Source organism: Macaca mulatta, chromosome 20 (genome assembly GCF_049350105.2).
Source record: "Macaca mulatta isolate MMU2019108-1 chromosome 20, T2T-MMU8v2.0, whole genome shotgun sequence".
Classification (NCBI taxonomy): domain Eukaryota; kingdom Metazoa; phylum Chordata; class Mammalia; order Primates; family Cercopithecidae; genus Macaca; species Macaca mulatta.
Window position 1 is genome coordinate 76,601,834 of NC_133425.1, and position 11,398 is coordinate 76,613,231.

The window sequence follows — 11,398 nt, forward strand, 5'->3', positions numbered from 1 at the left end:
AGCTGCTCTTTATGCACTAAAAAGGTTTATGGAGATGTTTGCATATGCATATCAAGGCACAGCACTTTTCCTTAAACTTATGTCACAGAGATCTTTATTCACATGTGTTACTGCTGACCTTCTCCCTATGATAATCCTGTTATCCTGCCAGTTCCCTTTTTCTAAGATGGTAAAGATAATGATCAATAAATACTGAGGGAACTCAGAGACCCATAGGGCGTGGGTCCTCTGTATGCTGAGCGTGGGTCCCCTGGGCCCACTTTTTCTTTCTCTATACTTTGTCTCTGTGTCTCATTTCTTTTCTCAAGTCTCTCGTTCCACCTGATGAGAAACGCCCACAGGTGTGGAGGGGCAGGCCACCCCTTCACTGCAGTGAGCCAAGATCGCACCATTGCACTCTGGCCTGAGTGACAGATGAGACTCTGTCTCAAAAAATTAATTAATTAATTAAAAACAACAATAATAACAACAACAAAAAGAAAAAAGATAGATCATAGATATAGTAATAAAAGAAAAAATTAAAACAATAAACAACAAAAAGAAATTTAAAAAGTAAATATATGATAGATAGATAGATAGATAGATAGATAGATAGATAGATAGATAGATAGATAGATAGATGATAGATACATGAGGAGATTTATGATGGGAATTGGCTCACGTGATTATGATCCCACAATCTGCTGTCTGCAACCTGGAGAACCGGAAAAGCCGCTGATCTAACTCCCCCTCCAAGTCTCAAGGCCCAGGAACCAGGAGCTCTGATGTCCGAAGGCAGGAGAAACAGATGTCCCAGCTCATTTTTTGTTCCATGATGCCCACCCACATTGGGGAGGGTGGGTCTGCCTTTCTCAGTCCACTGATCCAAATGCCAATCTTTTCTGGAAACTTCCTCACAGACACATCCAGACATACTGTTTTAGCAGCTCTCTGGAGAATCCCTTAGCCCAGGCAAGTTGACATGTAAAATTAACCATTACAACCTCCCAAATAAACTTCTTGTGCTTGAATCCTACTTCTGGGGGAACCCAGGCCTAGACAGACATATTTCCAGGACGAGGGCACCTGGACCACAGGGGTGAATGTCTTCATGATTCTTGTTGTAGACTCAATGCCCTATTTAAACCAAAGTAATTATCTTTCCATTGCTCATGTGACAGATTCCTCCTGAAGACTAAGGCTGGTAGATGAAATCCTAGGACGTACCCTCGCACAGCCAAATGGGGTCCTGGGGTCCTGGCTGCTGTCCTGATGGCTTCAATTCTGTACTTGGAGACCATCTTTGAGCAACTGATAGCAACCTCAGTCGTTGGAATGATGAATTCTTGATTATTTATTGATTTATTTTTATTACTTTTAAATGTCATTTTGTTTTTATTTTTGTAGAGATGGGTTCTCACACTCACACCCAAGCTGAAGGGCAGTGGCATGATCATAGCACACTGCGGTGATCACATGTGTGATGTTTTGATAGGGCATGCAATTACAAACAATCCAATTATACCCTTTTATTTTAAGATGTACAGTTAAGTTATTTCAGCCACCCTATGAAAGCAACCAACTAACATACATGAAATGACTTAACTGTACATCTTAAAATAAAAGGGTATAATCGGATTGTTTGTAATTCACATGATAAATGCTTGGGACGGATACACCATTCACTATGATGTGCTTATTTCACATTGCATGCCCTATCAAAACGTCTCATGTACCCCATAAATATACACACCTACTATGTGCCCACAAAAATTAAAAATTAAAATAAATGAAGAAATATACGTGAGCTAACCTGTAGGGTTCATCTACACACGTTTTGAAAAATCAAGAGAAGGGCCGGGCGCGGTGGCTCAAGCCTGTAATCCCAGCACTTTGGGAGGCCGAGACGGGCGGATCACGAGGTCAGGAGATCGAGACCATCCTGGCTAACACCGTGAAACCCCGTCTCTACTAAAAAAATACAAAAAACTAGCCGGGCGAGGTGGCGGGCGCCTGTAGTCCCAGCTACTCGGGAGGCTGAGGCAGGAGAATGGCGTGAACCCGGGAGGCGGAGCTTGCAGTGAGCTGAGATCCGGCCACTGCACTCCAGTCTGGGCGACAGAGCGAGACTCCGTCTCAAAAAAAAAAAAAAAAAAAAAAAAAAAAAAAGAAAAATCAAGAGAAGGGCCAGGCGTGGTGCCTCACCCCTGGAATCCCAGTGCTGGGAGGATCGCTTGAGCCCAGGAGTTTGAAACTAGCCTGGGCAACACAGTGAGACTCCCGTCTCTAAAAAATAAATTTTTTGAAATTAGCTCGGTGTGGTGGCACATGCCTGTAGTCCCAGCTACTCAGGAGGCTGAGGCAGAAGGGTCACTTGAGTCCAGGAGTTTGAGGCTGCAGTGTGCTATGATCATGCCACTGCCCTCCAGCTTGGGTGTGAGAAGTAGGATTCTTTGAAGGCTTCTCGTGTCTTACTGCAGTTAATTGCCACGTCTTCTGTGCCCTAATAGCAGTTTAATGTACTTCCATTTTAGTACCATTTAAAGGTGACAGCAAGCTTTAAAAAAAAGCAAGTCATAGAGAGTACAAGAGAAATGATAAGAACTTGGCTGTAAAAATAAATTCACTTCTAGCCTTTTCTGTTCCCATTTCAAAAGTATGTTGCTTGATGACAATTGGTTTAACATTAATCTCAGAAAGACACATTAAAGTCCTAATCCCTGGTACCTTTGAATGTGACTTCATTTGGAAATAGGGTCTTTGTAGAAACAACCAAGTTAAGATGAGTTCATTAGGGTGGGCCCTAACGCAGTGTCTGGTGTCCTTACAGGAAGAGGAAAATCTGGACACAGAGAACAGGGGGCAGCAGGGGATGTTATGTGAAGATGGAGACAAAGGTTGGAGTGATAAGCAAGTCAAGGGACATGGCTCCAAGTCGAGTGGCAGCCACAAGAAACTGGAAGAGGCAAGGAAGGATCCTCCCCTCAAAACCTCAGAGGACCCAGGACCCAGCAGTACTTTGCTATGGCAGCCCTAGCACATGAATGCCCTGCCTGTATAGCACAATGAAGCCACATGCCATGCCTTTGTTCACTTATTCATTCCATAAATATTTGTTAAACATCTGTTCTCTGAAAGGCACTATGCTAATCTGGATTTCAACAGGAAAATGACATGATCAGGTTCCAATTTTAGCCAGGTCACCTAGTAGCAGCAAAGGTGGATTGGAGGAGACTAGAGGTAGGGAGCCTCACAGGCCTGTTCCCGGAGGTTAAAAATAATGACAGTGGCTGGTGGCTGGAGGAGAGTGGACCAATCTGAAAGATTATTTAGGAGGTAGAAATATCAGGACCTGATAGTTTGGTTTTCTGTTTTGTTTTGTTTCGTTTTGAGATAGGGTTTTGCTCTGTTGCCCAGAGCAAACGTGGAGTGCAGTGGTGTGATCACAGCTCACTGCAGCCTCAAACTCCTGGGCTCAAACAATCCTCCCACCTCCGCCTCCCAAGTAGCAGGGACTACAGGCATGTGTCACCATACCCAGCTAATTTTTTTTTTTTTTTTTTTTTTTTGAGACGGTCTCACTCTGTTGCCCAGGCTGGAGTGCAATGGCATGATCTTGTCTGACTGCATCCTCCACCTCCCAGGTTCAAGCAATTCTCTGACTCAGTCTCCCAAGTAGCTGGGACTATAGGTGCATACTACCACGCCTGGTTAATTTTTGCATTTTTTAAAGAGGCGGGGTTTCACCATGTTGGCCAGGCTGGTCTCAAACTCCTGGCCTCAAGTGATCTGTCCACTTCTGCCTCCCAAAGTGCTGGGACTACAGGCATGAGCCACCACACCAGACCCAGCTAATTTTTTTTTTCTTTTTTTTTTTTTGAGACAGAGTCACTCTGTCGCCCAGGCTGCAGTGCAGTGGTACTCCGCCTCCCGGGTTCATGCCATTCTCCTGCCTCAATCTCCTAAGTAGCTGGGACTACAGGTGCCCGCCACCACACCCGGCTAATTTTGTGTAGTTTTAGTAGAGATAGAGTTTCACCATGTTAGCCAGGATGTTCTCAATCTCCTGACCTCATGATCTGCCTGTCTCGGCCTCCCAAAGTGCTGGGATTACAGGTGTGAGCCACCACACCCAGCCAGCCCCAGCCAATATTTTTTTTAAAGTTTTTGTAGAAATGGAGGTCTTGGTGTATTGCTCAGGCTGATCTTGAACTCCTGGGCTCAAGCAATCCTCTTGTCTCTGCCTCACAGAGTGCTGGGATTAAAGCTGTGAGTGACTGCACCCAGCCTCGATAGTTATTTTTTAAATTGAATTTTTGTCAAGCATCCTTGATTGAACCCTAATTACATACATGGTGGAAATTTGGTTTTCCAGCTCACACATCAGGATAACTTATTTTTATGTATTTATTTATTTATCAGCAATGCCTTCTGTATTTCAGTCTTATCAATTCTTCCTCCTACCCATGGGATATTAGTGTCATATAAGTTATAGCACTTATAATTGTTATTTGCCTTCTTATCTTCCTTGTTAGACTTTGAACTCACTGAGGTCAGGAGATAAGATTCTCCAGTTTTCTGTCTTTAATACTCCACATGACACTAGTGTTAACTGCTCTGTAGAATTGCACAATTAATGAATCTTCTTAAATATTGATGGCATAATTTGTGGTCTTTTGTTAGGTGGTGAAGGTTTTGTTGTTGTTGTTGTTGTTGTTGTTTGTTGTTATTGTTGGTTGAGATGGAGTTTTGCTCTTGTCGCCCAGGCTGGAGTGCAATGGCAAGATCTTGGCTCACTACAACCTCTGCCTCCCAGGTTCAAGCAATTATCCTGCCTCAGCCTCCCAAGTAGCTGAGATTACAGGTGCCCGCCACCACACCCAGCTAATTTTTGTATTTTTAGTAGATACAGGGTTTCACCACGTTATCCAGGCTGGTCTCGAACTCCTGACCTCAGGTGATCTGCCTGTCTCACCCTCCCAAAGTGCTGGGATTACAGGCGTGAGCCGCTGCACCCAATGAAGTTTTTCCTCCAGGAGCCTGAGGAAGGCTGTCTGGTTCTCCGTACTGTTTTCCCTTTGTGGGGACAGCAGCTGCCACCTTTGTGGGGACTTTGGCTGTCACTATGGACACTGCTACCTAAGATTTCAAAGATCTCAGTGTTATCTGGTCAACTTATCACCCTGGCTAATTAGAGGTACCATTTAGAAGTGAACTTAATTGGATAATTGCAAAGTAATTTAAATATGATAATATTATCTCCAAAAGGTTAATATTAACTAATTTTAGGTAATCATTTTGTAACCAGAGATATAGAATTGCAAAATAAGGCTGTTGTGTTTTTAATAGCATGAAAACTTTTTGAACTCAGCTTTTATTTCTTAACCTTATGACTGTTCTATAGGCTCCACCCATCCTGTGGGTGGGACAAGTGTCCTCAAGGAAGGACAGACACCTCTTCCCTGCCCCTTCCCAAAATCACTCAAGGAAGAGGATCCCATGGTCAAATCTCCCACCCTCGCCACATATCACACGGTCTCTCACCTCACCAAGCTTCTGCTGCTTCGTCCATAAGATGGGGATAATAACGGCTCCTGCCAAACAGTGCCTGTGCAAGGATTAGAAGATTCGATGGGTGCAAAATGCAGAGAAGGGGGCACACTCTATGTGAACTCCTTTCCTTCTCCAGCCCCGAAGTTCATGTTCTTCTTCTCCCCAAAAGGAGGAGGTGAAAGCATTCTACTTCCTCTGAGAGTATCTTAGAGCCTCCCAAGGGCTGACTGTGTGTGATTCACCACCCAGCCTTCTGCCCTCCCGATGCAAATCCAATTCTGCCATCTCTGGATTGCTACAGAAGCAGCACTGTCAACTTGTGCAAACATGTGTGCCTTGTGAGGAAGCCAGGAGATCTCCAACCCAACACCAAGGCCAGGAGGGGTCTGTTGGTAAAGGCCTCCATGCAATGCAGACCTCCTTGCAACGTAGACCTCCTTGCTCTGTGTTTCTTCCCAAGGCCTCTGTGCAGTGCAGACTTCCTCCCTCTATGCTCTAATTTTCTTCCCAGTTTCCTCTCAGCAACTCACACCTCCACTCCCACCAATCTGTTGGAAAGTTTCCTGTTCCCTCCCTCCCTCTCTCTTCTGCTCTCACCTTTCTTGCTTCTCTCCCACCACAGCCCTACACAACGCACACCTCTCCCTCCCACAATCCAGAGCAATTTGTGTAGCGGCCACCCCATGTGATATCTTGAGTCTGGGCACAAGCAGTTCCTGCTAGTAGGAATGCTCTTCTTGTCTTCTCCACATGGCCAATGCCTACCAATCCTTCAGGTCTTGGAGCAAACATTAGTCTTTCTGTGATGTCCACTCTCCATTACGCTCCTCCAGCCTTGTACGATGTCCCATACCTTCCTCTGTTGCCAAGCATGCTGTGTTCCATATTTGTGGAACAGATGAATGAAGATGCATGGACTAATTTACATTTTTACCATAGTCAGCCATGGGCTTCCCTGACATTGCACCCTCTCAACTAGCTTTCCATCCAGCCATAACTGCCTCGGCCTCCCTTGGTCACCTATAAGTGCCATCTTAGCAGTTCTGGTAACTCAGCACTGCCAAAAGAACTTTCTGTGATTATGGAAATGTTCTGTGATGGCACTGTCCAATATAACAGCCACCAACCATACAGGGTCACAGAGCCCTTGAAATGTGGCTACTGTGAATGAGGAACTCACTTTTTCATTTAACTTCATTGCAATTAACGTACATTTAAATGCAAATAGCCGAGTGTGCTTAGCAGCTACTGTGTTGAACAGCACAGCTAAACTGTCACATGAATAGCTTCATTGAACATCTTCTCCTAGGATGTTATTGCCTGCAGTATAAAGGTCATATTCTTAGAAACGCTGCACAGTGCAATCCTTAAACCACCTACCAGCCCCAGGTAGTGGAGATGAACATGGCTGCAAGTACAGATTCTAGAGCCAGGCTACTGTGATTCAAAGCCCAGCTCGGGGATACTGAGCAAGTTTCTTAGCTTCTCTGTGCCTCACTTTCCTTATTTTTAAAATGGGGCAAAATCACCTAAACTCAGGATTATTGTGAGGAGGACATGGATTCATATGTGTAAAAGAGTTAGAAGAGGGTCTGGCATATACAAAGCTCTCAATAAATGGTCAATGGTCCTCCTGCCTGGAGAGGCCACAACCTCCTCCGTCCCCATCCAAATACTTCCCACTCTCAAGGGCTCAGCTGTGCACCCCCTCCTCCAGGAAGCCTTCTTTCCTAATCCTCCCCAGCATCACCAAGCTTTCCTTCCTCAGAACTCCTATGATACTTCCTATCTGTGCCTCTTGTTGAACAGCTATTCTAGGCAACTAATTATTACTTACTGTGTGTGTACATGACTTCACAGCCAGGCTAAAGGAGACTTAAATTCCAACGTTCCTATGTACTGGTGTCTATTTTTCAACTGCATGCAAGTAACTCAAAATTAGTATGTTTGAGTATTATATTGACCGGCCATTCCAGTTTTTCTGTCTTTCCCAAGAAAAGAAAGGGGGAAAGAATGCTCTAAGTGTCTACTGTATTTTAAGCACTGTGTGACATACACACTTTTACATTGTTTAATTTAAACTTTGTAGCCACTCAGTGAGGCAGATGTTATCATTTCCATTTCAGAGATCAGGAAACTGAGGGTCTGAGATTTAAGTACGTGGTTCAGACATTTAGTTTGTAAGTGGAAGAACTGAAACCCAAATGCAAATGTGATTGTCGGGGTAGCTAGTTTCCAAAGATGGCCTCAAAGGGACCACATAGCCCAGACCCTATAGTCACAACCTTGAGTGGTTCCTCCTCATGGAATTTTTGCCGGCCCTGTGATTGGCTCTAACCAATAGAGACCCTGTCTCAAAAAAAAGTGTTGCATGCACTGCCTGCAGCGGACACTGTCAGTTGCCTACCCCAGGCCATTCCCTCCTTTTGCCTTGCTAATGGAATTTTGACAAGATGCAGGTGGCAATGATGCCACTCCAGGGGTGACTCAGAGGAAATTAAAGTTCATTGGAGGCAATTAAAGTTCATCAGAGGAAATTAAATTAAGGTTCGTTGAAGGCAATTAAAGAGTTCCTGTTCCTCTTTGCCGGGGATTGGTTAGGGGTGGTCATGTGACACAGTTTGATTCAGCCAATGAGGCACAAGAGAAAATCTGCTCAGAGGATTCTGGGAAAGGTTTCCCTCCAGCATAAAATGAGAGGTCTACAAAGAAAATGCTTCCTCTGTCCCTACCTTATCTTCCTGCTTTTGCATATCTCTATGTGAGGCCATAATTTGCAGGGTGATGGCAATCATTCATAACCAGAACTGAACAAGCCAAGAATGAGAAGCCAACCTTCTGAGTCTGGAAGTGTGGAAGCCCTCACCAGGCGAGCTTCTGAGTCACCCAGCACGCCACCTCTTGATGGCTTGATGTCTGCAATAAATGAGCATCTTTAGAGTTTCAGCAGATGTTCTGTTACCTGCAGCCAAAGTGTCTTCCCTTACTCATTGTGACTTAATGATATTGTTACGAGTTGAATTGTGTTCTGTAAAATTCATACATTGAAGCCCTAACACCCCATATGGCAGAATGTGACTGTATTTGGAAATAGGGTCGTTAAAAAGGTGATTACATTAAAATGAGGCCATTAGGTTGACCCCTGATCCAATTTAACTGGTCTCCTTATAAGAGGAAATTTGATTGGTTACAGTGGCTTGTGCCTGCAGTCCTAGCTACTCAGGAGGCTGAGGCAGGAGCATCGCTTGAGCCCAAGTGTTAGACTACAGTGAGCTATGATTGCACCACAGAACTCCAGCCTGGGCAACAGAGTGAGACCCTGTCTCTTAAATAAATAAATAAAATTTAAAAATAAAAGAAGAGGAAATTTAGACACACCAAGAGACAGCAAGGATGTGTGCACACAGAGAAAGATTATATGAAGACACAGCAAGAAATCAAACCCGCTACCTTGATCGTCCAAAGAACCTGATCCCCCCTTTTTTTTTAATGCCACCATGCCTGGCTAATTTTGTATGTTTAGTAAAGATGGGGTTTCACCATGTTGGCCAGGCTGGTCTTGAACTCCTGACCTCAGGCGATCCTCCGTCTAGGCCTCCCAAAGTGCTGGGATTACATGTGTGAGCCACTGCGCCCAGCGAAAACCTGATACCTTAATCTCAGACTTCTAGTCCCTAGAACTGTGAGAAAAAAAAATTTCTGTTGTTTAAGTCATCTAGTCTGTGGCATTTGTTATGGTAGCCCTAGGAAACTTATACAGATATCTGTTGTTATGCTTAATTTATTACCACCAGTAGGTTTTTTGTGGGTTTTTTTGTTGTTGTTTCTTTGTTTGTTTTTGAGACAGGGTCTCTGTCGTCCAGGCTAGAGTGCAGTGGTGCAATCATGGCTCACTGCAAGGTCAAACTCCCCGGGCTCAGGCGACCCTCCCACTTCAGCCTCCCAAATAGCTGGGACCACAGGTGTTTGCCACCATCACCACGACCAGCTAATTTTTCTATTTTTTATAGAGGCAAGGTCTCGCCATGTTGCCCAGGCTGGTCTCAGACTTCTGACCTCAAGTGATCCACCAGCCTCAGCCTCCCAAAGTGCTGGAATTACAGTCATGAGCCACCGCGCGTGGACTCCATTCGTAATTAAAAAACCTTTATCTCATTATCTGTCCCTTGGGTGCAGTTGGGACCTGGATCAAAGAACTTGCCCTTGCTCTTATATAAGAATGCAGTGACACTAACTCAAGACCCAAGACTGGCCCTCTCAGGGCCCATCCACCCATTGACACATCCACCCTTTACTTCATTCAGTAAAAATCCAGCAAACAGCCATCGTGCATTGGAGCTGTGTAGAATTGTCACGGTAAGTACTTTGAAGTCGGGCTGCCTGGCTGTGCTCCTAATTTGACTGGCTCCTCACTGTGAGATTGAGGGCAAGCCGGTTATCTTCCCTGTGCTCTCTGACCTTGAGAATGGTTGTAGGAACACACATCTCATAGGACTGTGTAAGGCCAGGGCGAACCGGTGCAGGAAACTGCTCAGTTGCTTTTCTGAATATGCAAAGATTGACAAGAAGGGAGAGCACAGTCATGTTTTGACTCATATAATTTTTTTTTTTTTTTTTGGAGACAGATTCTTGCTCTGTTGCCCAGGCTGGAGTGCAGTGGTGGGATCTCAGCTCACTGCAACCTTCACCTGCTGGGTTCAAGCGATTCGCCTGCCTCAGCCTCCGAGTGGCTGGGATTATAGGTGCACACCACCATACCAGGCTAATTTTTGTATTTTTAGTAGAGACAGGGGTTTTACCATATTTGCCAGGCTGGTCTCAAACTCCTGACCTCAAGTGATCTGCCCGTCTCAGCCTCCCAAAGTGCTGGGATTACAGACTTGAGCCACCGCACCTGGCATGTTTTCACTCATATGGTTTTATTGTAACCCTTCTAACAAGCCCTGTGACATAAATACTGCCATCCCCATTTTGCTGAACGAAGTTCAGAGAGGTCACGTGACAATAGCTGCAGAGTTGCTGAATCTCAGAGCTGAGGTCCCTACCCTGGTCTTCTGACCTCTAAGCCCTGAGCACTTTCTTGCACCCTGGTGGTGTCGGTTTTTTCCCTGAGACTTTAGTGTATGCCAGACATTCTCATGTAATCCTCACAAGAACGCAGCTTTCACAAGCTAGGAATAAAGAACTCTGACATGGATACACATGTTTAGACCACACAGTGGGATAAACTGGCAAGTTATTGGAGGTCTTACTGGAAAGGTGGATCAAAGGGAAATGCCCTGTAAGAGAATGGGAGGAAAAGGTAAAGGCATTGATTGGTAACTGTCTGAGACAAAGTGCTTTCGTTAGACCCTTTACAGTAGGCTTGAGGTGCTAATATCATTATGCCTCACTTTATAGTTGAAAAAAGAGAGGCTCAAAGAGGGTAGAATGGCCCAGGCACACAGAAAATGGACGAGCTGGCCAGGCACGGTGGCTCACGCCTGTAATCCCAGCACTTTGGGAGGCCAAGTGGGGCAGATCACTTGAGGTCAGGGGTTTCAGACCAGCCTGGCCAATATGGTTAAACCCCATCTCTACTAAAAATACAAAAATTAGCCGGGGGTAGTGGCGGGCACCTGTAACCCCAGCTACTCGGGAGGATAAGGCAGAAGAATCGCTTGAACCCAGAAGGCAGAGGCTGCAGTGAGCCAAGATCACACCACTGCACTCCAGCCTGAGCGACAGAGTGAGACTCCATCTCAAAAAAAAAAAAAAAGAAGAAAAGAAAAAAGGATGAACTGTAATTTTTTTTTTTTGGGGGGGGGGATGGAGTCTCACTCTGTCACCCAGGCTGGAGTGCAGTGGCACCATCTCGGCTTACTGC

General features: G+C 45.1%; 1 protein-coding gene across 1 annotated transcript in view; it reads right to left on the minus strand.

Moving 5' to 3' along the window:
- The window catches only part of LOC717465 (polycystin-1-like protein 2), a 126,784-nt gene that overhangs the window by 112,952 nt on the left and 2,434 nt on the right, over positions 1 to 11,398 (minus strand). The window contains exons 2-3 of the mRNA XM_077986943.1: positions 8,368 to 8,448; positions 5,524 to 5,587 (exon numbers count right to left, since the gene is read on the minus strand). The gene's annotated coding sequence lies outside the window, so the exon portion shown is untranslated. The remainder of the gene's footprint in view (positions 1 to 5,523; positions 5,588 to 8,367; positions 8,449 to 11,398) is intronic.